Source organism: Pseudophryne corroboree, chromosome 6 (genome assembly GCF_028390025.1).
Source record: "Pseudophryne corroboree isolate aPseCor3 chromosome 6, aPseCor3.hap2, whole genome shotgun sequence".
Classification (NCBI taxonomy): domain Eukaryota; kingdom Metazoa; phylum Chordata; class Amphibia; order Anura; family Myobatrachidae; genus Pseudophryne; species Pseudophryne corroboree.
Genome location: NC_086449.1, coordinates 259598857 through 259626821, shown reverse-complemented (window position 1 = coordinate 259626821; position 27965 = coordinate 259598857). Strand labels below are relative to the sequence as shown.

Below are 27965 nucleotides of genomic sequence, written 5' to 3'. Positions count from 1 at the left end.
GGAGAAGAAGCGAACCTACCTGCTTGCAGCTAGCTTGGGCTTCTTAGGCTACTGGACACCATTAGCTCCAGAGGGATCGACCGCATGGAACTGGCCTTGGTGTTCGGTCCCGGAGCCGCGCCGCCGTCCCCCTTACAGAGCCAGAAGAAGTCCGGAAAATCGGCGGCATGAAGACTTCTGTCTTCACCAAGGTAGCGCACAGCACTGCAGCTGTGCGCTATTGCTTCTCATACACACTTCACACTCCGGTCACTGAGGGTGCAGGGCGCTGGGGGGGGGGGGGGGCGCTCTGAGCAGCATTAAAAACACCTTGGCTGGCAAAACAATCACAATATATAGCCCCAGAGGCTATATATGTGATAATTACCCCTGCCAGAATCCTTAAAAAAGCGGGAGAATAGTCTGCGAAAAAGGGGCGGAGCTATCTCTCTCAGCACACTGGCGCCATTTTTCCCTCACAGTTCCGCTGGAAGGAAGCTCCCTGGCTCTCCCCTGCAGTCTACACTACAGAAAAGGGTAAAAAAGAGAGGGGGGGGGCACTAAATTTAGGCACAGTAAATATTATAGCAGCTATAGGGGACATAATTCAGTTAGTCCCTGCATTATATAGCGCTCTGGTGTGTGCTGGCATACTCTCTCTCTGTCACCCCAAAGGGCTTCTGTGGGGTCCTGTCCTCTGTTAGAGCATTCCCGGTGTGTGTGCGGTGTGTCGGTACGGCTGTGTCGACATGTTTGAGGAGGAAAATTATGTGGAGGCGGAGCAGATGCCTATAGAAGTGATGTCACCCCCTGCGGGGCAGACACCTGAGTGGATGGTTTTATGGAAGGAATTACGTGCAAGTGTCGACTCCTTACACAAAAAATTTGATGACATGCCAAATGCGGGACAGCCAGCTTCTCAGCTCGTGCCTGCCCAGGTGTCTCAAAGGCCATCAGGGGCTCTAAAACGCCCACTACCTCAGATGGCAGACGCAGATGTCGACACGGATACTGATACCAGTGTCGACGACGATGAGTCTAATCTAATGTCCACTAAGGCCATTCGTTGCATGATTGAGGCAATGAAAGAGGTGTTACACATTTCAGATATAAACCCAGGTACCACTAAAAAGGATATTATGTTTGGGGAGAAAAAACTACCCGTAGTTTTTCCCCCATCTGAAGAATTAAATGAAGTGTGTGAAGAAGCGTGGGCTTTCCCTGATAAAAGATTGATAATCTCAAAAAAATTACTAATGGCGTTCCCTTTCCCGCCAGAGGATAGGGCACGTTGGGAAACACCTCCTAGGGTGGATAAAGCGCTCACACGTTTGTCTAAAAAGGTGGCACTTCCGTCTCCGGATACGGCCGCCCTGAAGGAGCCTGCGGATAGAAAGCAGGAGGCGATCCTGAAGTCTATATATACACACACAGGCATTATACTTAGACCAGCTATTGCGTCAGCATGGATGTGCAGTGCTGCCGCTGCATGGTCAGATTCCCTGTCAGAAAATATTGACACCCTAGACAGGGACACTATTCTGCTAACCATAGAGCATATAAAAGACTCAGTCTTATACATGAGAGATGCACAGAGGGAGATCTGCCGGCTGGCATCTAAAATAAGTGTATTGTCCATTTCTGCTAGGAGAGGCTTATGGACTCGGCAGTGGACAGGGGATGCAGATTCCAAAAGGCACATGGAAGTTTTGCCTTATAAGGGTGAGGAGTTATTCGGGGATGGTCTCTCGGACCTCGTTTCCACAGCAACAGCTGGGAAGTCAGCATTTTTACCCCATGTTCCCTCACAGCCTAAAAAAGCGCCGTTTTATCAGGTACAGTCCTTTCGGACCCAGAAAAACAGGCGAGGGAAAGGCGGGTCCTTTCTGTCCAGAGGCAGAGGTAGGGGAAAAAGGCTGCAACAAACAGCTGGTTCCCAGGAGCAAAAGTCCTCCCCCGCTTCTTCCAAGTCCGCCGCATGACGGTGGGGCTCCACAGGCGGAGCCAAGTACGGTGGGGGGCCGCCTCAAAAATTTCAGCGATCAGTGGGCTCGCTCACAGGTGGATCCCTGGATCTTTCAAGTAGTATCTCAGGGGTACAAGCTGGAATTCGAGGCGTCTCCCCCCCGCCGTTTCCTCAAATCTGCCTTGCCAACAACTCCCTCGGACAGGGAGGCTGTGCTAGAGGCAATTCACAAGCTGTATTCCCAGCAGGTGATAGTCAAGGTGCCCCTACTTCAACAAGGACGGGGTTACTATTCCACACTGTTTGTGGTACCGAAACCGGACGGTTCGGTGAGACCCATTTTAAATTTGAAATCCTTGAACACATACATAAAAAAATTCAAGTTCAAGATGGAATCGCTCAGGGCGGTTATTGCAAGTCTAGACGAGGGGGATTACATGGTATCCCTGGACATCAAGGATGCTTACCTGCATGTCCCCATTTATCATCCTCACCAGGAGTACCTCAGATTTGCGGTACAGAATTGCCATTACCAATTCCAGACGCTGCCGTTTGGTCTGTCCACGGCACCGAGGGTGTTTACCAAGGTAATGGCGGAAATGATGATACTCCTTCGAAAAAAGGGAGCTTTAATTATCCCATACTTGGACGATCTCCTAATAAAGGCGAGATCCAGGGAGCAGTTGTTGGTAGGAGTAGCACTATCTCAGGAGGTGCTACACCAGCACGGTTGGATTCTGAATATTCCAAAGTCACAGCTGGTTCCGACGACACGTCTACTGTTCCTGGGAATGATTCTGGACACAGTCCAGAAAAAAGTGTTTCTCCCGGAGGAAAAAGCCAAGGAGCTGTCATCTCTAGTCAGAAACCTCCTGAAACCAAAACAGGTGTCGGTGCATCACTGCACGCGAGTCCTGGGAAAGATGGTGGCTTCTTACGAAGCAATTCCTTTCGGCAGGTTCCATGCCAGAATCTTTCAGTGGGACCTGTTGGACCAATGGTCCGGATCGCATCTTCAGATGCATCGGCTAATAACCCTGTCTCCAAGAACCAGGGTGTCTCTGCTGTGGTGGCTGCAGAGTGCTCATCTTCTAGAGGGCCGCAGATTCGGCATACAGGACTGGGTCCTGGTGACCACGGATGCCAGCCTTCGAGGCTGGGGGGCAGTCACACAGGGAAGAAACTACCAAGGACTGTGGTCGAGTCAGGAGACTTCCCTACACATAAATATTCTAGAACTAAGGGCCATTTACAATGCCCTAAGTCAGGCAAAACCCCTGCTTCTACACCAGCCGGTACTGATCCAGTCAGACAACATCACGGCGGTCGCCCATGTAAACCGACAGGGCGGCACAAGAAGCAGGACGGCAATGGCAGAAGTCACAAGGATTCTCCGATGGGTGGAAAATCACGTGCTAGCACTGTCAGCAGTGTTCATTCCGGGAGTGGACAACTGGGAAGCAGACTTCCTCAGCAGGCACGACCTCCACCCGGGAGAGTGGGGACTTCATCCAGAAGTCTTCACACTGATTGTAAATCGTTGGGAACGGCCACAGGTGGACATGATGGCGTCCCGCCTAAACAAAAAACTAGAGAGATATTGCGCCAGGTCACGGGACCCTCAGGCGATAGCGGTGGACGCTCTAGTGACACCGTGGGTGTACCATCGGTTTATGTGTTCCCTCCTCTGCCTCTCATACCAAAGGTACTGAGAATAATAAGAAGACGAGGAGTAAGGACAATACTCGTGGTTCCGGATTGGCCAAGAAGAGCGTGGTACCCGGAACTTCAAGAGATGATCTCAGAGGACCCATGGCCTCTGCCGCTCAGACAGGACCTGCTGCAGCAGGGGCCCTGTCTGTTCCAAGACTTACCGCGGCTGCGTTTGACGGCATGGCGGTTGAACACCGGATCCTAAAGGAAAAGGGCATTCCGGAGGATGTCATTCCTACGCTGATTAAAGCCAGGAAAGATGTAACTGTAAAACATTATCACCGCATATGGCGAAAATATGTTGCTTGGTGTGAGGCCAATAAGGCCCCAACAGAGGAATTTCAGCTGGGTCGATTTCTGCACTTCCTACAGGCAGGAGTGACTATGGGCCTAAAATTAGGCTCCATTAAGGTACAGATATCGGCTCTGTAGATTTTCTTCCAAAAGGAACTAGCTTCACTACCTGAAGTTCAGACATTTGTAAAAGGAGTGCTGCATATTCAGCCCCCTTTTGTGCCTCCAGTGGCACCCTGGGATCTCAACGTGGTGTTGAATTTCCTAAAATCACATTGGTTTGAGCCACTAAAGACCGTGGATCTAAAATATCTCACGTGGAAAGTGGTCATGTTGTTGGCCTTGGCTTCGGCCAGGCGGGTATCAGAATTGGCGGCTTTGTCCTGTAAAAGCCCTTATCTGATTTTCCATATGGATAGGGCGGAATTGAGGACTCGTCCCCAGTTTCTCCCTAAGGTGGTATCAGCTTTTCACTTGAACCAACCTATTGTAGGGCCTGCGGCTACTAGCGACTTGGAGGATTCCAAGTTGCTGGACGTAGTCAGGGCCTTGAAAATTTATGTTTCCAGGACGGCTGGAGTCAGGAAAACTGACTCGCTATTTATCCTGTATGCACCCAACAAACTGGGTGCTCCTGCTTCTAAGCAGACTATTGCTCTCTGGATTTGTAGTACAATTCAGCTGGCGCATTCTGCGGTTGGACTGCCGCGTCCTAAATCAGTTAAAGCCCATTCTACAAGGAAGGTGGGCTCATCTTGGGCGGCTGCCCGAGGGGTCTCGGCTTTACAACTTTGCCGAGCTGCTACTTGGTCAGGGGCAAACACATTTGCAAAATTCTACAAATTTGATACCCTGGCTGAGGAGGACCTTGAGTTCTCTCATTCGGTGCTGCAGAGTCATCCGCACTCTCCAGCCCGTTTGGGAGCTTTGGTATAATCCCCATGGTCCTTTCGGAGTTCCCAGCATCCACTAGGACGTTAGAGAAAATAAGATTTTACTCACCGGTAAATCTATTTCTCGTAGTCCGTAGTGGATGCTGGGCGCCCGTCCCAAGTGCGGATTGTCTGCAATAATTGTACATAGTTATTGTTCACTAACGGGTTATTGTTATGAGCCATCTGTTGAGAGGCTCAGTTATGTTTCATACTGTTAACTGGATATGGTATCACGTGTTATACGGTGTGATTGGTGTGGCTGGTATGAGTCTTACCCGGGATTCAAAATCCTTCCTTATTGTGTCAGCTCTTCCGGGCACAGTATCCTAACTGAGGCTTGGAGGAGGGTCATAGTGGGAGGAGCCAGTGCACACCAGGTAGTCTAAAAGCTTTCTTTTAGTTGTGCCCAGACTCCTGCGGAGCCGCTATTCCCCATGGTCCTTTCGGAGTTCCCAGCATCCACTACGGACTACGAGAAATAGATTTACTGGTGAGTAAAATCTTATTTATACTATGTTATCCCACTCAGTAGTAATGCCTCTTATACCATGTTAAGCCATGCAGTAGTAGTGCCCATTACGTCTTATGCCACACACAGTAATGCCCATTGTGCCATGTTACAACCCACACAATAATGCCCTTTATGCCACATTACGCCCCACTCAGTAATGCCAACTGCACATTATGCCCCACACAGTAAGGCCACCTACATTTTTCCCCATACAGTAATGCCCACTGCACATTATGCCCCACACAGCAATGCCACCAGTGCAGTGAGGCAGAGCCTTTCCTGTCACGCTTACATATACATCAGAGTTTTGACTATAAATGATATGAAAAATACAAAGAATACATTAGAAATATCTTCTTTGTATTATATAATTTTAACAGTAAAAAGTCTGTGGCAGGTGATGCAGTGCCTCGCCTGCTTATTTTTCCGCACATCTCTTATCAAACCTCACCAAATTTCAAGGAGTTTATACTGCTGCCCCTTTGCATAATGCCCACATGAACCCTTTGCTCATATATATATATGTAAATCTGGCTCTGGTGCTAGACAGTGCCTGCTAAGCCATTTACCTCACCGTACGTCCCTGAATACCACCCACATTATACTCCATACAGTAATGTCCACTGCACATTATGCCCCATACAGTAATGCCCACTGCCCATTATGCCCCACACAGTAAAAAGCCCAGACAACACCAACCTGTACATGTCCAGGGAGTCTGAAGCTGGCATCTGTCCAGGAATTCTGCGTTGGTCAGACTGACCCTGATCGTGACAGAGTGCGGGTGGGGACTGTCGTGCAAGAAATGGGGGTGGGGCCCATCAGCAAATAATTTTGATAAAGTCAGCAGATGTGGTTGCGGCGTAGAAGCCTGTGCACGGTAGCATGACCAGGAGTGAATCTAGACCTCTCTTTTTGGGTGGGTGGGAGCGGTTTAAGTATGAATCCTGACTCCTCCCCTCTCTACACATTACTTCTCCCACTTCCAGCCCTGGATTTTCCTATTGAATGTGCTGAAACCAAATGATTGTCACTTTAAAAAAATGTCCGAGTTCGGCCGGCAACCTGCACCTCCGGCCAACTTGTACAGCATTACATCCCGCCCATGACATTAATACTGCCAAGTAGATGATACCATGTACAATCTCTGAATCTCTAGGTGACCCTTGTACCGTGCTCGCCTACTCTGCTGTAATCCCTAGATGACTATGGTACAGTACTTACCTACTCTCCTGAAATCTCCAGGTGACCCTTGTTCCATACTTGCATACTGTCTTTTCACTTGTGTGTCTATATAAATTTTACACAAGAATACCACCTGGACTGCATCTCAAAGAAATTGCTTGTCCAGTCCCATCAACAAACCCCCTTGCTTGTACTAGGACCATTACCATATCAATTCCTATGAGACAATGTCCAAGGGTAATTTGTTCCCAAATGTCAAAGCCTTTTGGAAAAAAAATACCTAATACATTTCTATGTTTCTATGTTACATTCCTTATAACTGCATAGTCCATGCATTTACACATGCTTTCTACCACCACACACAGAACCGGAATAAGGCAGGTGGGAGGCTTAGGACGTCAGAGGTTGCCCCCACTATTGCTGGCAAAGCCCCCCTCCCGACACACACACCACCACCCTGCCTTGATGTCCGGAGCAGAGCAGCAGCAGAAAGACAGCCAGCAAGCCAGAACACCGGGGGATTGCTTTGCAACAATCCACACCCTCTTTTCGTCATGCTGGGATCTTGTCCAGCACTCCCAAAGCTGCTGGACAGCCTTTAGAATCATCTGGAGTTGGCACAGAGTCTGTGGATGTGCCTGTCATTCATTCTTCATTGCTTTGCAATGCAAAGTAGCTGTGTTAGAGCGTCCTTCCCAGCCACTTGCCCCCACCTGCCAGACATGAGGACAGCTGGAAGGTATGCAATGCGTGGGGGCTCAGGATGCCCTGAGATGGCTGCTCCTGTCACCCCTCCATTAATTCGTCCATTTCCAAGCACAGTGCACAAATATATAACATGTTAAAAACACATTACAAAATACACTTTTGCAATACATGGCTCCTAGCACCGGTGTCCGTTTAAAAAATGGTGAATGCTCCATGAGTTTATCCTGTGTGCCAGGTCTCCAGCCACAAGGTAATTACCCACAATGTCTGCACCAACCCAGCAAAATGCTTATTGTGCTTTCTAGGTTTCTGCTGTCTTTGATTATTATAATTTTTTCACCTTCAAGTGTACCATGTACACAATAATAGAATATATGGGAGGGGGCTTTGACTGCACATCCTACTTATAAATATAATGAGAAGTGCTAACATGCTGAGACTTGTAGTTCTACACAGGAAGAAAAAATAATGCAGATGTAAACTCTGTAGTACCAAGCACTGCTAATTGAAATAACTTGCACCTCTTGGACCCAAACACCTCAAACTTCGATTTGTCTGTGAAAATAACCTTTTTCAACTAACTAGTGCTTCAGCTCCTGTGCATTTTAGCCCACAATAGCCTCTTCTTTTTATTTATGGACCTAAGCAATGGTTTTCAGGCTGCAACACATCCCTTCAAGGCACCGGCTTCAAGGCGGCATTTGTCAGTCACGACTGACATGCTTTTCCTTCCTCTTTCCATAAGAGCAGCACGTATCTGATGAGCTGTTTGGAACACACTCTGATAAATGTGCCCTCCAGTTTTGTGGTTACTGAAGTTGTCCAGGTCATGGGCAATCACGTACATTGTTGTTTCTGGCATATCTCTTGAGGGTACACTGCACACCACCAAGAAAAACCTTCTCCAGGGGTGAAATTTCACACAAACTATACCCTGCATTTTTCAAAGTGACAATGGCAGATCGCTTTTATATTAGATTGGGAGCCATTTATATAAGACCACTTCACATGTTTTTACAAGTGTTCACAGTATCACAATACAAGGCGAACACCAGAATTCTTCCACCATGTATGTGCTGACAAATTAGTTTCAAAACAGCATTGGTCATGTATCTGATATCACAATACTTGCCTACTCTCCAGGAATCTCCAAGTGATTCTTGGTCCATACTTGCCTACTCTTCCGGAATCTCCAGATGACATAAGTTTACCATACTTATCCACTCTCCCAGAATCTCCAGGTGATTCTTGGTCCATACTTGCCTACTCTTCCGGAATCTCCAGATGACTTTTGTACCATACTTAAGCACTCTCCCGGAATCTCCAAGTTACTCTTGTACCAGACTTACCTACTCTCCTGGAATATCCAGGTGACTCTTGTATGTTACTTGCCTACACTCCTGGAATCTCCAGGTGACTCTTTTTGTTGAAACTTGCCTACTCTCCTGGAATCTCCAGGTGACTCTTGTATGTTACTTGCCAACTCTCCTGGAATCTCCAGGTGACTCTTGTACCATACTTGCCTACTCTTCCAGAATGTCCAGATGAAATTTGTTCCATACTTATCCACTTTCCCAGAATCTCCAGGAGACTCTGGAATCTTGTGGACTTCTCCTGGACTCTTGGGAGAATAGTGCAGCCTCCCTGACCACACCCAAATCTCTATTGAAGGCATATGACATGATTAACTGCACATGACATCATTAAAGCATCAATAACATTGCTTAATGTCATGAAGTTAAGATTTTTCGGTATGTTCAGGCACTCATATTTAAATATAAACTCTATTATATCAAAACAAAATATTTCTATGTATGTCTAGCAGCAATATGTCAATTTGTGTCTGTGTGGACACAAATAAATGTAAATGAATACTAGAAAGCAGTATTCTCCCCGTTACCCATTAATCCATACCAAAAGATGAGAAACTATGACTATTTGTGCTTATCATCTCAATTGCCAAGGTGCATTTACATACTAAAGACTCTTGTATATATTGAAATCAGATTAAGTCATGTACATGGTAATATATTGAATTATCCTTAGGTTCTTTATATAGATAGCGCTAATGAAATGCTGATGGATAAAGTGGTGTCCGTATTAGAATAACTTGGTATGTGTCATGTACCGCAATGTGGAGCTTACTGGTCCCACAACTGATATTCCCGGCACTGGTGCTGGCCACCCTGCGGGATATGCTTAACCTCAACTGTCCCTCGTTTCTTCGGCTGCTGGTAAGTACTGCCGAAGTCAGGATCGTAGCTGCCGCTATATACACTGTGTGCCGTGACTGGATGACGTCAGCCGCCTCGCTGGTTTAATCCATCTAAGAATGCTGAGGCTCCAGGTGCAATGTCAAATCAAGATAACCAGTGTCTGCATGCTGGAAACAACAAATGTCCGTAATGTGGGATCATGCAATAGAAATCTCGGTATTGTCTCCAAGTTGCAAAGTCCTTTCAGAATGAGAAGATCCTATTCCTCTTACGAGTTTCGAACCCTAAGGTTCTTTTTCAAAGAGTAATATGGTTGTGAAAAAATTATTCTTATAACCTCCTCATCCTAATTGGATCCACCTTCTTATTGGTACAGAAGGTAACTCAGGTGTAAAAGATCTCATTAACATTGGAAGCACATTCAAAATAAAACTGGATGCTTATAAAAACAGGTATATATAATCGTATACATATCTAGTTCCTAAATTTTTGTTTTACATATATATATATATAAAGTGTGTCATGGAGAGAGTTGTAATTAGAAATAGTTTTCACCTCGCACAGTTCTTATATTATTTTTACTTTTTCCAAAACCTAAATATCAAAAAAATCATTAGTACACGGCTAAGGGGATTGAACCCAGGTCTCTACTGTTCCTACGGGATCCGGATTGAAAGTCGACAGTAACTAGGTCGACAATGTCTAGGTCGACCACTATTGGTTGACAGCAACTAGGTCGACAGGGTGTCTAGGTCGACATGGTCTTTAGGTCGACATGTTCTAGGTCGACAGGTCAAAAGGTCGACGTGAGTTTTTCACAAATTTTTTCTTTTTTTGAACCTTTTCATACTTAACGATCCACGTGGACTACAATTGGAACGGTAATCTGTGCCGTGCGAAGCGGTAGCGGAGCGAAGGCACCATGCGAGGGGCCGCGGTGCACTAATTGGGGTTCCCGATCACTCTACGAAGAAAACGACACCAAAATAACATTAAAAACTCATGTCGACCTTTTGACCTGTCGACCTAGAACATGTCGACCTAAAGACCCTGTCGACCTAGATACCCTGTCGACCTAGTTACTGTCGATCAATAGTGGTCGACCTAGACATTGTCGACCTAGTTACTGTCGACTTTCAATACCACACCCGTTCCTACGCCATTTAACTTGACTACTGCACTATAGGGGCCCCACAATAGCCAGTAGCTTCCTGAATGTATTTGGTACCGGGCGTATTTAGAAACACACAATTTATCCAGCAATAGGTATCTATGCATATCAGAGAAAATATATAGTGTTGAGATAATACAGATAGTATATTCTCTATTATCAAGATTCCTTCATTAATCAAAGGGATCTCTCAAACCACTATTATTTAAGTATATAAATGAACATGTTCAGTGTACTGCTGAACAGACACTCGGATTTCAATAATCACAGGAAACTCAGGTGTAGAACATCTCATTAACGTTGAATGCACATTTAGAATAAAACTAGATACTTGCAAAAACCAGGTGTATGTAGTCGTATACATGTCTAATTCATAAAGAGCTATACATATATCTAAAAATATGTCAAAGAGTTGTAATTAAAAATATTTTTCACCTCACACAGTTCTTTTTATTTTTATTATTTCAAAAGCTAAATGTAAAAAAATATCATTAGCACACTACTAAGGGAATTGAACCCAGGTCCCAACTGTTTGCTAAACCATTAGCTAGACCACTGCGCTATAGGAGGCCCTTGATAGCCTGCAGCTTTCTGAATGTATTTGGTTCTTTATATATTTAGAAAAACACAAGTATCCAACAATAGGCATCTATACATAGCAAAGAAAATATATACTGTAGGAGTATATTCAATTAAGGTCGAAACTGCCATCTTGTCGGAAATACGTCAGTTTTCGACTTTTTCAGGTTTGAAAGGGGTTCCGACCTATTCAATCCCGAACATTTTTATACGACAAGTCTGGGAATTCAACTTGTCAAATAGTAGATGAATCGGCGGTATAGCTGCCGATTCGCGTACTTCTGAGGGAAACGGGGCCAAAGTCGACAGGTTTTGGCCCCGTTTCTGGCCATCTCAGTTCGACTTAAAAAAAAACGTTGAACTGAGATGAGGGACCTGAGAGGAGGAGAGGGGGGAGAGCTGTGGGCAGACGGGGGAGAGCCGCGGGCAGACAGGGGACAGCAGCGCTACAGCACAGCACTGCAGGAGGATGTGTCATAGCCGCTGCTCACGGCAGCATCCACCCGGCTCCAGCAAGTGAGGACCCGCTTGCTGGAGTCGGGTGGACGCTGCCGTGAGGTCGGTGGCGGTGCCACATCCTCCTGATGCGCTGCTATCCCCCGTCTGCCCGTGGCTCTCCCCCATCTGCCCGCGGCTCTCCCCCCTTCTCCGGTCCCTCATCTCAATTCGAGTTTTTTTAAAGTCGAATTGAGATGGGCATTGAATAGCCCTTGTCGGATCCATTCCGACCTTAATTGAATATACCCCATAGTGTTAAGATGATACAGATAATGTGTTCTCTATTATCAAGGTTCCTTCATTGATCAGACCACTATTCTTTAAGTATATAAATGAGTGTGTTCAGTGTACTGCTGAACATACATTTGGATTTCAATAGTCTTCATACAAATAGAGGATGAGGAGGTTATAGAGTATGAGGAAGTTACAAATTAGGATGAGTAGGTTATAAGGAACATTTTTTCACAACCATATTACTCTGAAAAAGAACCTTAGGTTTCGAAACACGTAAGAGGAATAGGATCTTCTCATTCTGAAAGGACTTTGCAACTTGGAGACAATACCGAGATTTCTACTGCATGATCCCACATTACGGACATTTGTTGTTTGTAGCATGCAGACACTGGTAATCTTGATTTGACATTGCACCTGGAACCTCAGCATTCTGAGACAGATAAAACCAGCGAGGCGGGTGACGTCATCCGGTCACGGCACACAGTGTATATAGCGACGGATACGGTCCCAACTTCGGCAGTACTTACCAGCAGCCGAAGAAACGAGGGACAGGTGAGGCTAAGCATCTCCCGCAGTGCGGCCAGCACCAGTGCCGGGAATATCAGTTGTGGGACCGGAAAGCTCCACATTGCGGTACATGACACGTACCAAGTTATTCTAATACGGACACCACTTTATCCATCAGCATTTCATTAGCGCTATCTATATAAAGAACCTAAGGATAATTCAATATATTACCATGTACATGGATTAATCATTTGTGGACAGTTTTTTGATTTTAGATTTTTCGGTGTATATATTGTCAAAGTCAAAAAATATTGCAGTACACACATCACGTACGAACTACACACAGATGGCCTCCACGCGTGTACTTGTTCTGCTGTGCATGCACATATTCGCAATTTGCGTATGTTCGCTCCCGCGGTCGTGCGCATCAGTGCGTGGTATGGGTATTTACGGTAGAGTTTGTAAAAGCATGGAGAGCTATCAAAACACATTACATATTTAATCCAAATAGTGCACAATGTACACATAGTCCCCCTGCACCACACCAGAAAATAACAACAGTTTAAATGGTTTCAGAACTAGGGGATTCACCTTTACAGAATAGGAGGGGACAGAACAAGGTCATAAGGTGGTGTTTGGTATCCAGCTGTAGGGTATTTTAAGGGTAACATTCCGGTGTTGGTTTGAGGAAGATCGCATGTTCCAGCAGATAGTTATGTGCAGAAGCAGAATATAGATATAAACTGTATTTACTGTACATTATGTATGCGGCGGGAATCCAGAGGAGACCACCCACAAGAGCAGTTAGAACAGACATCGCCCACCAATTCAAATCGACCTATGACCTCTCCTGTACTGTAAAAGTGCATTCCTGTGTCCAATGGACAAAGGGATTACAGTATCCATTGTATTGCTTTTGGAAGAATTGTATAAATAAAGACTGCTGCAGCCTGGTCTGGCACAAGACTCACAATGTTATCTATTAGATTTGGAGGACCGGACCGGGAAGCGCACGCGAATATACTCACGTATGTACCATTGACTGTAGCCATTATTCTGTTATATTGTCTTTTATTGTATTGTATATATTGTAACCCCCTTTCAGCAATATTACGCTGTGGTGTCGGAACCCAGTGATTTAACTACAAATCGGTGTTGTGTCTTCCTTTCCCCGCTATGGTTTAAAAGTGTATTAGTAACGCATTGCATTGCTGTATAAGGTTTAAAGCATATTCATTGGGTGTGTACGCGCTGCGGGTGCATTGTACCATCAGCGCGGCGTTTGTACACAGAGTCCGTACATCGTACGGGACTCTGTACGCTAATAGCGTAAAAAGTACGTTGCGTGTGTACCAAGTATAGCGGCCGCAGCGGCTAAAGGTTTAAAGTGTGTTTAGAGTGTATAGAAGGTATAGCTTTTCATTCCTGTATATAAATTGACATTATCAATTGAGGGCATTGTCCGGTTTTCCACATATCCACAGCCTAACAGGTCACAGCAGACTTAACCTGTCAGCAAAAGGGTGGACAGGTATCCTACGTATCCTTTTCTTGGTCGGTGGATGCACTGAGAAACCCTACTTATTTGCTGATTAGATGACGTCTGCTCTGTATGGTTTGTAGGGATGCTGGTAGAACTCGTAAGGTAAACAGAAAAAAAAAGCTATTTAAAATCTGTGAATTTATTTTTGGCGCCAAATGCGTACACAACAAAAGCGTACACCCATACTCTTTGTACACCCGCTCACATTGTTGCCATAGGACTGATTGCTAGATTCATAATATAAATATTAAGGAAGTAAGTGTAAAACACAAACGCAGTCTGGCCTAGTTATAAAGGTTTATACAGAAAGAAACTGTGTGGTGTGTTAAGTGAGCGATTATTGTTAATATTGCTCACATTTATAGAAATTGTGTGAGTTGTTTTATTGCGTCCGCACATTGGTACACGTGGTACGGAACGTGAGGACAGCGTACACAAAAAAAACGTGCACGTGGCACAAGGTCGCACACGTGGCACAGAGGTACGCACGGTTGCGTAATTACGCAAGCTTGCGTAGCGTTGTGTGCGCATAATAAAACCACACGATAGTTCGTTTAGTTTAAAGGTGGGACAGTAGCCACGCTACAATAGCACAAGATTGCCCAGTTTCCAAAGTTTGGTATAAAACTCTTATTTACTGTATTGCCTCTGGGAGTAAAACTGCTTGTCTGAATGAATGATAATTTTCTGTACAGAAAAACCAAAGTGTATTTGAGTGAGCGAACGTAGGAGCGAGTGGAAATTTGAACCCCGGAATTCGGGATCCCGTCGTGCGGTACATCAAGTGAGTGGAGACTTGGTGGCATGAGGCGGCTGACTCACGTTAGTATAAGGTTTAAAACGCAAATCGTGAGGTGATTTGTAAAGGAGCGTGATAGTGCATTGTATTGCGAAGTATTGAAGTTAAAAGGTTTTTGGTATTACGCTCCAGACTGAGGGTCTCAGTTTGTATAACGACCCGTGGTCGTACGGCAGATAAGTAACAAGTACCTATATGCTGTGCGATTGGACCGCGCATTTGTGGGTGCGATATATATAGCGCAACTGGATACCCCTTTACGTGCTTTGCGTAAAATCGCGGTACCATTAGCACTGTATAGAGCATACGCAAGTGTGATTTGTGTATAAGTGTATAGGGAGTTTTCGCTGGTCTCTCTCAGGAAAATCTCCAATGGTGTATATTCACTGGAAATAGGTAAGTCAATCCTAAACACTTCCAGTGAATAGAAATCAGATAGGGACCTCACTGGGTACGCAGTGGTCATTCTTGGAGTGAGTCGTGGTACCCGGCGGAGAAGGAGTGGGTGAAAGCGCTTTAAGAACTTTCACCGTCTATTCGTATTGTGCATTGGGGATTGCGTAATAGGAAAAAGTCCGCGATGGGATCCATTTGCACAAGCGGTGGACGTTTAACCAGGGTTCAGGTTGAGGTACCGCGGCCCAAGGGGTCAGCGAGGTTTGTTATGTGTGGTAAATATGGATCACACACTGAAGACTTTTTGTCTGAATGGGTACGTATGACTGACAAAGATAGGGTACCATTCCCTAAAGTGGGCAGTTTTGAAACAGAGGTATTGCAGAATTTAAGGATAAGGATATGTCTAATAAAATCCAGAAAACAAAGGATTAGACATACAGATTGTTTAAATTTATGGCAGCAAGAGGGGGATATACAAAGAGAATTAGCTCGCGCAGCAGGTTCCAAACCTAGCGGGAAAATAATGGCGACCGCACCACCACCGTATATTGTGGGGGAGAAAGTTGCTACAGACAATGGCACATTGGTACAAGATGAGAGTGTAATTGATAAATGTACTAATGCTAACCCTTGCCAGTTGTATCCCATTTTAAATTTTCCCCAGGACTGCGAGCAGGAAGATGAGCCCAGCACGATATCGGCACTCTCTCTAGCAGCCACCATACAAGACACTCAGGTGGGCACAGCCCAACCAACAAGAGCAGTAGTCAGGCCCCCTAGCGGAGGGATAAGTGAGGTCGTGTCCACAGATAATTACGGTACCGTACATTATGCAGAAACCATAGCACCCCACATTGTAGAATCAAACCAGAATGATGTAATTGAATTAAATCCTGTCAGGGTGATTGCAGTCCCCAATGGGAGGACTGATGCTCAGGGAGTAACTCCCATCAGGAACATTGCCATGCATTGTCCCTGGTCCCAGACAGAATTAAGGTCAATTATGTCAGAATTTCCTGATCCCAGAAAAGATCTAGTCGCATGCCAGAGGTTCATTAAAGAGTTAGGTAACACCACCGAACCCACAAATAAAGATTGGCGAACAGTGCTACGGGTATGTTTACCCTCCAATATTGACCCCGCGAAGTTCATAACTGATTGTAACCTAGACGCAGAGGTACCTCTCACTGAGGAGTACACTCAGGAGAATGTGCGGCAAATAAATCTGCAATTAGGAGTATATTTCCCTACTGTTGTCAAATGGAATAAAATCTTTTCCATAAGACAAAAAGAAGGTGAAATGGCATCTGAATATTTCCATCGAACACTGCAGGAAATGGCTAGATACACTGGGGTCGAGGATATTAAGGACAATGCACATCACAGGCAGGTAGCCGTTTCTGTATTAATGGACGGGTTGAAGGACACACTGAGGACAAGGGTACAGACCTCTCTACCAAACTGGAGAGGTATCTCAGTGGCTGCATTGAGAGAGTCCGCTATCGAGCATGATAGGAACATCGTTAAACACAGGAAGTCACAGGGGGAAAAACTGCTGACTGTAAGTATAGGTGCACTTACCACAAAACGACATCAGCCAAAACCCCAGACCCCTGATGGTAAGTCACGTGAAGCAACATGCTATAATTGTCACAAGGTAGGACATTACTCGAGGGAATGTAGGCATAAAGGTTCACATAATGTATACTGACCCCCTAGACCAGGATATGAACCACACTACAATACACATAATTGGGATCAGGGACCGCATAGGAGAAGTTACGAGTCACACGCAGGGGAAACAAGGAGGTACCCACCTAGGAGGGACTGGCAGACCTCTGAAAATTCTCAGCTACCCCCCTCACATATTGTAGCTGCCAGTGCGCTGCGGGAGGGTCTCATCACACAATAGGGGTTGGGCCACACCTGTAGTCTGCAGCCAGTGAAGTTGATTGCTAGCCTTGGTAGTGAACCTGAGGTCACGGTTGATGTAGCTGGTATACCATTACCTTTTCTTGTAGACACAGGGGCGGCCAGGTCAGTGTTAAATTCGACTGTAGGTATAAAAACCACGGGTAAAACAATTGCGGCAATGGGAGTAACAGGAACAGTGCAACACTACCCTTTGAGTAGACCTGCAGAGATTACGATAGGGCCCTTGCAAACCAAACATTCTTTTTTGCTGGCTGCAGCGGCTCCGACTAACCTGCTTGGAAGAGATTTATTGTGTAAAATGCGGTGTGTCATATACTGTACTCCTGAGGGTGTCTTCTTGTGTATATCTGAGAATCACGTTCAGGAAGTACAAGATATATTAGACACCCCTCAAAGGCTAATGTCGCATTCTGCTGTTATAGACAAGTGTCCAGCAAAGGTAGAGGAAATTATCTCACAAATACCAGGTTCCCTTTGGACCAAAGATGGACAAGACACTGGATTGATGGCGAATGTAGCTCTGGTAGTAGTGCAAGTAAAAGACGGTAGGATAGCTCCAAAAATCCCCCAGTATCCTTTGAAGCCAGAGGTAGAATTAGGAGTGTACCCCGTCATAGAGCGGTTGCTACAACAGGGCATACTAGTCAGGACATCCAGCACTGCCAATAGTCCCATCTTCCCTGTGAAAAAGAGTGGGGGGGAGGGGTTACAGGCTAGTGCAGGATCTAAGGGGGATAAACAAGATAGTTGAGAGCCAACTCCCCGTACTGCCCAATCCAGCTGTCATCCTCATGCAAATTCCCCCTACTGCATCATTTTTTACTGTCATTGACCTCTGTTCTGCTTTCTTTTCTGTCCCTCTGCACCCTGACAGCCAATACCTCTTTGCATTTACATACAGGGGAGTACAGTACACCTGGACTCGGCTTCCCCAAGGTTTCATTGACAGCCCAAGTATTTTCTCCCAGGCTTTGCATGACTGTTTACAATCCTTTCAACCTGAGAGTGGATCAGTGCTAATACAGTATGTCGATGACTTATTGTTGTGTTCTGATTCACTCGAATCGTCCTTGAAAGACATGAAACAGCTTCTGTTTCATCTTTCTCATACAGGACACAAGGTTTCTAAGGATAAGTTGCAGTTGTGCCAGACCAGGGTAAAATATTTGGGACATTGCTTGACTCAAGTACTTAGACATCTCACCGCTGATAGAATACAGGCGATTCGCAACATGACTGCCACAAACCCAGCAACAGATCCGCACTTTCCTTGGAATGTGTGGGTACTGCCGAAACTGGATCCCAGGGTTCTCCATGCTGGCTTTACCTTTGCAAGAAATGGTCTCTTCGAACAAACCAGATCGGATCTCGCACACAGATGAGTCCGAACTGGCATTTGAGAGACTCAAACAGTGCCTATCACAGGCACCTGCATTAGGTATGCCAGATTATAGGAAACCCTTTGAATTATACAGTACAGAAAGTGCAGGGTGCACGGCAGGTGTCTTAACCCAGAGACATGGTGATGCCAGCAGGCCGGTAGCTTACTACAGTGCACAGTTGGAAACCGTAGCGCGGTCTCTCCCCACATGCTTGCGAAGTGTTGCAGCGATAGCTTTGCTAGTAAGTAAAAGCGAAGACGTAGTGTTAGGACACAACCTGACCATCCATACACCTCATGCAGTATCAGCCTTACTAAACTCCGCCCAAACCAGACATGTCTCATCGGCACGGTTTACAAAATGGGAATTATCACTGATGGCCCCTGTAAACATCACCATTAAGAGATGCAGCGCACTAAATCCTGCAACTTACTTGCCAAGTGTGCCTGGATGAGAATGATGGTGAAGGAGGATTTAGTGCAGAGACTGATACGCATGATTGTATAGAATACCTGAATCAGACTTTGACTGCGAGACCTGACATCAGTGACAACCCACTGGAAGGCGTAGACTTTACCTTTTACACTGACGGTAGTTGCCACAGACAGACAGAATCGGAAGACTTGTGTACTGGATATACAGTTGTAGACGACAGAAGTATCATAGAAGCTGAACCCCTGGGCCCACCGCACTCAGCACAAGTTGCTGAGCTGGTCGCCCTAACCAGAGCGTGTGAATTGGCCAAGGGTAAGTCAGCTAATATATACACAGATTCTAGGTATGCCTTTGGAGTGGTGCATGATTTTGGGGCCCTATGGCGCCTCAGAAATTTCATGACGGCAGCTGGCACACCTGTAGCGCATGCGTCCCACATAAAAAGGCTTCTAACAGCGATACAAGAACCAGACCAGTTATCAAGTGCAAAGCACACACTTACAACCAAGACCCAATTTCACTTGGTAGCAGCCGGGCAGACGGAGCTGCTAAATCAGCAGCCAGCACCCCCATACAAACGAACATAACATCACTGATGACATTCAACACAATCAACACACAAAAATTAATTGAAATGCAAAATTTGTGTTCCTCACAGGAAAAGGCGGTCTGGAGGTCAAAGGGGTATGGCCAGGAGTCCTCAGGACTCCGGACAGATGGACACGGTAAGCCAGTGGCCCCCAGAGCATATCTTCCAGGTCTAGCTGAGACGGCACACGGTCTGACTCACCTAGGCAAAGAGGGTATGTGCAAGCTAGTGAGAGCCTACTGGTGTGCGCCAGGATTCTCTTCTCATGCAGGTAAGAGAGCACTGACATGTTTTACTTGCTTGAGAAAGAATATTGGAAAGTCAATACCAACAGAGCCATCCCATATCCCTCCGACAGACGGACCTTTTCAGGTAATACAAATTGATTTCATACAGTTACCACCCTGTAGGAATTTAAAATATGTGTTAGTCTGTATTGATGTATTTTCCAATAGGGTAGAAGCATTCCCTGCTGCCACAAATACTGCTACGTTCACTGCAAAGAAAATTGTGCAGGAATTTGTGTGTAGATATGGTATCCCTAGAATAATTGAAAGCGATAGGGGTACCCATTTTACAGGTGAAGTCTTTCAGGTAATGTGCAAACTGATGGGAATTAATAGCAAGCTGCCTACTCCGTACCGACCACAGGCGAGTGCGAAGGTGGAGAGAATGAACAGCACTATTAAGAACAAGCTGAGCAAAGTGATGGCTGAGACTGGATTGTTGTGGCCAGAAGCTTTGCCACTAGCATTGTACAGCATCAGAACCACTCCCAGGTCCCCCCTTAACCTATCACCCTTTGAGATTCTTTTTGGCCGACAACCTCATGTAATGATAGACCCCCAGGATGATTTGAAATGCAATAATGAAGTGACTGTGAAATATTTGGTTGGGATGAGCCAGCAGCTGAGAAATCAAAATAGAAATCTAAAGCTGGTGATTCCTGACCTACCGAACAGTAATTGTCATGACATTGAACCTGGGGATTATGTAATGATTCGAAATTTTCTACGCTCAGGTTGCCTCATTGACAGGTGGGAAGGACCGTACCAAGTCTTGCAAACCAGCACGACAGCATTAAAGGTTGCCGAAAGAGAGACTTAGGTCCACTCGTCCCACTGTAAGAAGGTCGCTGACCCGGAGAGAACCCGTGACAAAGAGCAGAGTGTAGAGAACATCGTATCACTGGAGTGTCTGTTCCGGGAAGGTTGAGAGGCAGGACTGTTGAGACGGCACCTGAGCACGGAGAACAACAAAACCAGAGGCGGTTGTCGCACCAGTTTTTCTTTTTCCACCTCCCACTACCCTCCTTCTCTTTCTCCCCCCCTTCTTGTCTCCCTTCTCTTCCCTTAACAAGATGGATCTACCCCAAGAGACTGCGTTTCGGGTTTTCCTGTTAATCCTGTTTTTGACCAGGACAGTCTGTTATGGTGAAGGTCCCAGAGAGGTCGAGCAAGGATCTGGAATGGGTACTGATGGTGAGGATGGATTTGTAGAATCTCAGGAGCAACACATCACTCGAGCAAAGGCGGGTATCAGAAAGTGCTCTGGTAGTCAGGGAGCTCGGAGGCACTGTGAAGGGTTATTGTCTGAGGAAAATTGCATTTGTAGGAATTGTGAGAACATAGTCGAGGATGGGTGCATCCAGAGATGTCAGTCCAGCCTTAATATTGACATGGACCGTCATCCATTGAGTGATTACCACTCACTAGTGGGTAAGGTCTTAAACCAGACAGAATGCTGGGTGTGCTCACAAGTACCTCAAGGTCAGAGCAAGTCAGGATTAGTACCATACCCTTTAGCAATAGATGAGGTACTCGAATTACAGGGTGGGAGACCGGTGGATAAGAAATTCAATATTTCTAGGCCCCCTAGTTTGAAGCTCCACCAGTATCATGTAGATAGATCCTTATTATGTTTCAATATTTCCAATTACCAAAAACCAGGAAATTGGGAAGTGACGTGGAATAACCAGACAATGACCTTTTCACACAGAGCTGATAGGATACCCATAGACTCTGAACTTGTACGCCAAATAGCCAACAGTGGGAGGTATTTTCGGTATAGGTACACTCGTGGAAGCAAGACCATGTGGGTTGGAAAAGTATCGCCAGGGTACTGTGCTCATATCATCCAGCTCGATACTTGTACTAAGCAGATGGGAAAACTAGGGATTGGGTTTTTCACGTGGAAAGTTTGTAATATGGTGATGTCATATTCTGTCCCCTATGTTCTCCGGGATGATGCCTATTTCATATGTGGGAGGAAGGCGTACAAGTGGATTGCCCCGAGCTCAGAGGGATTGTCTTATATTGGGAGAGTACTGCCAGAGGTCATGACCATAACCCATGATAAGATGAAAGATATTCACCGCAGTGCTCAGGCTCCTTATACTCATACTCACTATGAACACATCGTCAAGGCTCCATGGGCTTAGAGAGTATGTGGCGCAGGGAGGGCTTTGAAAGCCTTCCACTGCATTCATACACATCTATGCCTGTGGCCGCAGCAGCTTTTGTTCCAGCTGCGCCGCGGCTAGGGAGTGGGGATTGTTGATGCCGGAGGGGGCAGGCGGACTGGCAGCAGGACATAGGGGGTCATTCCGAGTTTATTGTAGCTGTGCTAACTTTAGCACAGCTACGATCATTCACACTGACATGCGGGGGGACGCCCAGCACAGGGCCAGTCTGCCCGGTATGTCAGTGCCAGCCCCCCCCCCCCCGCAGAAGTGCAAAGGCATCACACAGCGGCGATGCCTTTGCACTTCAAGAGTAGCTCTCGACCAGCGCAGCTTTAGCATGCTGGCCGGGAGCTACTGGTCGCTCCCCGGCCCGCAGCGGCTGCGTGTGACCTCACGCAGCCACCGTGGCCACCCCCCAACGGTCCGGCCACGCCTGCGTTGGCCGGACCGCACTCCCTAAACGACAGCTTAACGCCGCAGTCCAGCTCCCTCCCGCCCAGCAACCACCTCTGCCTCAGAGGCGATCGCTAGGCAACGACAGATGGCATGTGCCGACGCACTGTGGTGCCGGTGCATGCGCAGTTCCGACCCGAACGCTGCGCTGCGAGAAACTGCAGCGATCGATCGGGTCGGAATGACCCCCATAGGACGCTGCAGTAAAAGGTTTTTTTGTTTTCCCTATCTACAGCGCAGAGACTTGCTGCAGATTCAGTGGCATACCCTCCAACTGTACCTTTTTGGCAGGTACAGTACCTTTTTCTCATGGCCTGTACCAATTTTTGGCTCTCCAAACTTCCAATGAAAGTATAGGAAAAGGGGCGTGGCCACGGGTAAAGTACACGCCCCCTTTTCAAATTTGTACCCATTTTTATGTGTAAATTGTTGGAGGGTATGTTGCAGATGCAGTGGGCCTTTTTTGGGGTGTGGACCTGGAGCTGCAGCTCCATCAGCCCCATTGTTAATCCTGCTCTGGGAACACACAGCAGCCAAAGGGCAGAGCCTCCTATTGGATGTAACCTGTGTGGGAGGGTGTTTCTCGCTCAATCAGCTGTGGACTTGGTGTGATAGACCTACTGCTAACCCAATGAGAGCTCCTAGCCACGCCCAGCGTTATCCACACAGTCACAGATTGACAGATCTGGGCTATTATAGAGGAGATATTTATAGCCATTTTTTAACCAACAAATCATGATGTCATATTGTCATACTGAGCAGTGCCACTTTGGAACACATCTGCCACTGGGTTCTTATCAACTCACCAGGATTGTGGACATTCCTCAGGTAACCCTGTTCAAAATGTCAACATTATGAATGTTGACAGTAACAGTGTTGAAAAATGTAATTAGTGTTAGGCTGTTATTAGGGTTAGGCATATTAGGGTTATTTTTAACCCCAAAACATTCTGTCAACATTATGGCTGTTGACATTCACAATCTTAACATTATGCCAGTATCAGCATTCTGAACATGTTGACATGGCGAATGTCAACATTCTGTATGTCGACACATCATATACCCAATCCCTGACATCTCTGACACACCAAGGAGGCCCTGGTAGAAGAGTTATCCAGAGGAGGTTTCCGAAGAGAATACTTGTGTTCCAAGTGCTCCTTCTGGCTTGCTGACAGATTTGTGAATAGGTTTTGATCCTGTTCTGAAACACTACCTACAGACTAGTTCCACAATGTACAGACTGACTGTGATACAGGTAATCATATTGTGACTGCGATACTTTGCAATGTCTGTGAAGTGATCTTTAATCTAAGACCTCTTCTTGAGTGAATGACTATTTGTATGTGTTATCTCATATCCACATCTATATTGAAAAAATGGGAAAAATACAAGTACAACATAGTATCATCGTTCATGTTAATAATTTTATTTGACCATGATCCTGCTGCATGTCTGATTTTAAACACTGGAATAACCACTGGTAGGAGATTAATCAGTCCTAAATTAGCATGAAGCAGAGAAATATAAACCAACGTATACTGTAGCAAAGATTCACACTGCTGTCTGTGTACTGTTAAATAGATAACTATGAACTACTAAATAACATAATGTGGCAAAAGGAGCAGTGTGCTACAAAGGAGCCAGGGGTGTTTAGTTACTAATCCTTGGGAAGTTAGGCATGGGGAAGATAAAATATGGGTCTTACCGAACTGTTGAAAATACTGTGTCTCCCTGCAGATTGGCAGACAATTTGGCCAAATCAGAACACCTGTGAGGGACTATCTTTTAAAGGGAAAGAGGGATGTGGTTTGCCTGTCGATCTGGGAGTGGGAGGAGGAATTTGGGGTATTTAAAGCTGCTGCAGGCCATTTGCCAGTATGACTGATGCTGGATAGTGGCCGGTGACTAGGGAGTAGGACTTTTTGTAATGAGTGACAGGGCTGGGAACATTCTACTCTGTGAAAAGTTACTGTTTTGTGGTCATCCAAATGAAATAAAACAGTGGAGAAGGAGGCCAGAATCATAGTGTGTGCTTCCACTACAAGGCTACTTTACCACAATAATTATTATGATCCTTTATTTGTATCAGGGCCAGCCCACTTCTACTAGCACCTTCATGTCATGGAAACAGATTTAGGTTTGTTGCTATCTTCATGTGCAATTTTAATTTTGTATATATTGAATAATAATATACATTTTGCACACATGTTGTGCATGATTAGTGACTTAAGGATTTATTTACAAATGAGCCACAAAGTAGCGTTTGGGTGTTGGGGACACAAGAATGGAGGGCAGAGTGGTGGCTGACGTAACCCGTTCCCAATATTCTAGTCTATATCATAACCTGCTAAGGTCTGTCCCATGTCCGACATGAATGTGCAGTGGGAGCTAGAACATGTAGCACCCCTCTGACTACTCACACTGGTAGGGAGACAGGACAGATGTTTTCTGGTGAGGAGAGAGGATCCGCTGAGATATAAGTTTGGAACCAGGGAGAGCTTACATTGTCGTGGGACAGGGTTGAGGAGTAGGCAGAGAGGGGGTGGTAAAGAGCAAAGGGCGGAGGAGCAAGCAGAGATGGGTTGGACAGTAGAGAGCAGGGTGTAGAACAGAGCAGCAGGGGTGGGATGCAATAAAGTCAGGATGAGTCAACATTGAGAAAGTGGGGCCGCTCCATGGTGACCTTGCCTATGCTGTGTCCTTTTACTGTGTAATAATTGGCTAAATGATTATCTAATTGGGGCAGTTCACAATTCTCCTGATGCCTGGGTTGAGGTATAGGGAAAATCCAACATGTTGGAAATCCTCAATTTGCGAAGTCCGAGCAAAAAATTATCAAGATCAGCTAGTTAGAGATTTTTAACATGCTGGATTTTCCAGATTCCCTGGCAGATCAATGATCATCGATGTAAAATGTGAATCGCTGCTCAGATGTATGGCACACATAAGTCAGTTCTGTCTCTGACATGCTCAGTAAGGGGGTCATTCTGAGTTGTTCGCTCGTTGCTGATTTTCGCAACGGAGCGATTAAGGCAAAAATGCGCATGCGCATGGTACGCAGTGCGCATGCGGTAAGTATTTTAGCACAAAACTTAGTAGATTTACTCACGTCCGAATGAAGAATTTTCATCGTTGAAGTGATCGGAGTGTGATTGACAGGAAGTGGGTGTTTCTGGGCGGAAACTGACCGTTTTCTGGGAGTGTGCGGAAAAACGCAGGCTTGCCAGGATAAAACGTGGGAGTGTCTGGAGAAACGGGGGAGTGGCTGGCCGAACGCAGGGCGTGTTTTTGACATCAAACCAGGAACGAAACAGGCTGAGCTGATCGCAGTGTAGGAGTAAGTCTCGAGCTACTCAGAAACTGCTAAGAAATTTCTATTCGCAATTCTGCTAATTTTTCGTTCGCAATTCTGCTAAGCTAAGATACACTCCCAGAGGGCGGCGGCCTAGCGTGTGCAATGCTGCTAAAATCTGCTAGCAAGCGAACAATTCGGAATGAGGGCCTAGGTGTCAGAACTTTCAGGTAATGATATAACTACCACTGTAGTGGGGGATGGTCAGAGTTCAGACAAACTATCAGTTTATGTAATATAGCTGTTACTAAGTAACTGTGGGGCAGATGTATTAACCTGGAGACGGCATAAGGAAGTGATAAACCAATGATAAATGCAAGGTGATAAATGCACCAGCCAATCAGCTCCTAACTGTTAAGTTACATATTGGAGCTGATTGGCTGATGTATCTCTCACCTTGCACTTATCACTGGTTTATCACTTCCTTATGCCATCTCCAGGTTTATACATCTGCCCCTGTGTCTTTTGGTTACTCCTTACATTAGCATCAGTGGCGTTTTAAGTTACAGAGGTGGGGGCCCATTGGGTGTGCGCCCCCCCCTCTCCACGGCATCTGCAGTGGCCATTTTGCTGGTGATTTTTTCACCGCGGCTAAAGCTTCGATGCGGGACTCTGGAAAGTGTATGCTGTGCGGGCCCCCTGGACCCAGGAGCTTGCGTGCACCGCACACAGTGCACCCATTATAGAAACACCAATGATTAGCACCAATCTGCAAAGAAACAGTGGTTAGGGGAACATCCAGGAGGCATTTTTCAGAAATGCTTTGTGAACCGTACGCCCACCTAACGACCTACATATAGACTGACCTTAAAGTGGTTGCTTCAAAGGTCCATTAACTCAATCGCTACCAAATGATAGCCTATATTAATGCTGAAACAGATGCAGTCGGGTGGACTTTATAAATCTGTATTTTGGATTAAAAGATTCTTATATTTTCTTTGTCACAACAGTTTTCCACTGATTGGGTGAGTGTATTATATTATTTTTTAATGACCATGGCACCACATTGAAATATGGCACATTTTGAATGCTGTAAGCGCCAACCCTTCAACTTCTTTCACTGCTAACGAGACGGGACAGACCCTAGCTGATGACAAACCACTGTGAACGCATAAGTAAGTACAGCCACAGGAGGGAGGGGGCGGGATGGAGTGGTGGGGACAGAGTGGGACAGTGCTCGTGGAGCAAACAGAGTGTGGGGGGGGGAGAGCAGAAAAATGGAGGCAGAGCAGGACAGAGTAGGGCGGGCTGAACGAAAGCCCAAATTTGGGCTTTCAGTTTCACTGTACATGCATGCGCTGGCAAGCCTACACACTCATGGGCATAAATTGATGACTGGACTGACTTAACCCTTACGCAGAAACAGATGAGTTTAGCTTTGCAATATTTTTTTTGTTAACTTGTCAAAGTTATTTATTATCACTAGAATAAGTACAAATAAAAATAAATAAATAAATAAATAAATAAACACCCATTTTGATAAATTTGCTCCTATGTAAATAATTCTGATAATAACATTAAATTAACAAATACTGCAACATCCTTCAGCATTGTGAATAGTAAATAATAGCTGTCTTAAAAAAACAACAACAATCCTGAGTCTATTTATTGCATAATGTGCATGGGGACTGGTGTTCTTGGCAATTTACAAAGCTTTAACACCTACTCACCCGAAGTGGCCGAGTGGCAGTCCTGGCCACCTGGAAGGGCGGAGTGGGTTGTACAGATGGCCGAAGACATGCTTTGCATTGAATCACATCATTGTGGCCCCACCCTCACTTCACAATGCTGGTAATCATGGCATTGCCTACAGGGGTGTGGCTATGATGACGCCATCACCCCAGCACTGCCTACCACAGTGCCGCCCTGGCTGCCATCTCCTGGTCTATAAGTATGAGATGGATTTAGTTGCTCTATCCCCAAGGGGAGTGCATCGCTGGAGAGGAATCCTAAGATCCTACCCTTTGGGATGGGAGCCTCCATGTTCCTCCCATCCCAAACATTCACAAACTGATATTGCGGATGTGTGACCTTATGGCCATGCAAGCACCGCACCAGTGATAACTTCATCACCGGGATAAGACTCATATCATAAACACTATGCCATGCCACCAAGGGT

At 45.8% G+C, this 27965-nt stretch overlaps 1 long non-coding RNA gene across 1 annotated transcript in view; it reads right to left on the bottom strand.

The window, feature by feature from the left end:
- The window catches only part of LOC134935179 (uncharacterized), a 116878-nt gene extending 92631 nt beyond the window's left edge, over positions 1-24247 (bottom strand). Inside the window, exon 1 of the long non-coding RNA XR_010179966.1 lies at positions 24200-24247. This is a non-coding gene — a long non-coding RNA (uncharacterized LOC134935179). The remainder of the gene's footprint in view (positions 1-24199) is intronic.
- Between the last annotated feature and the right edge of the window lie 3718 nt (positions 24248-27965).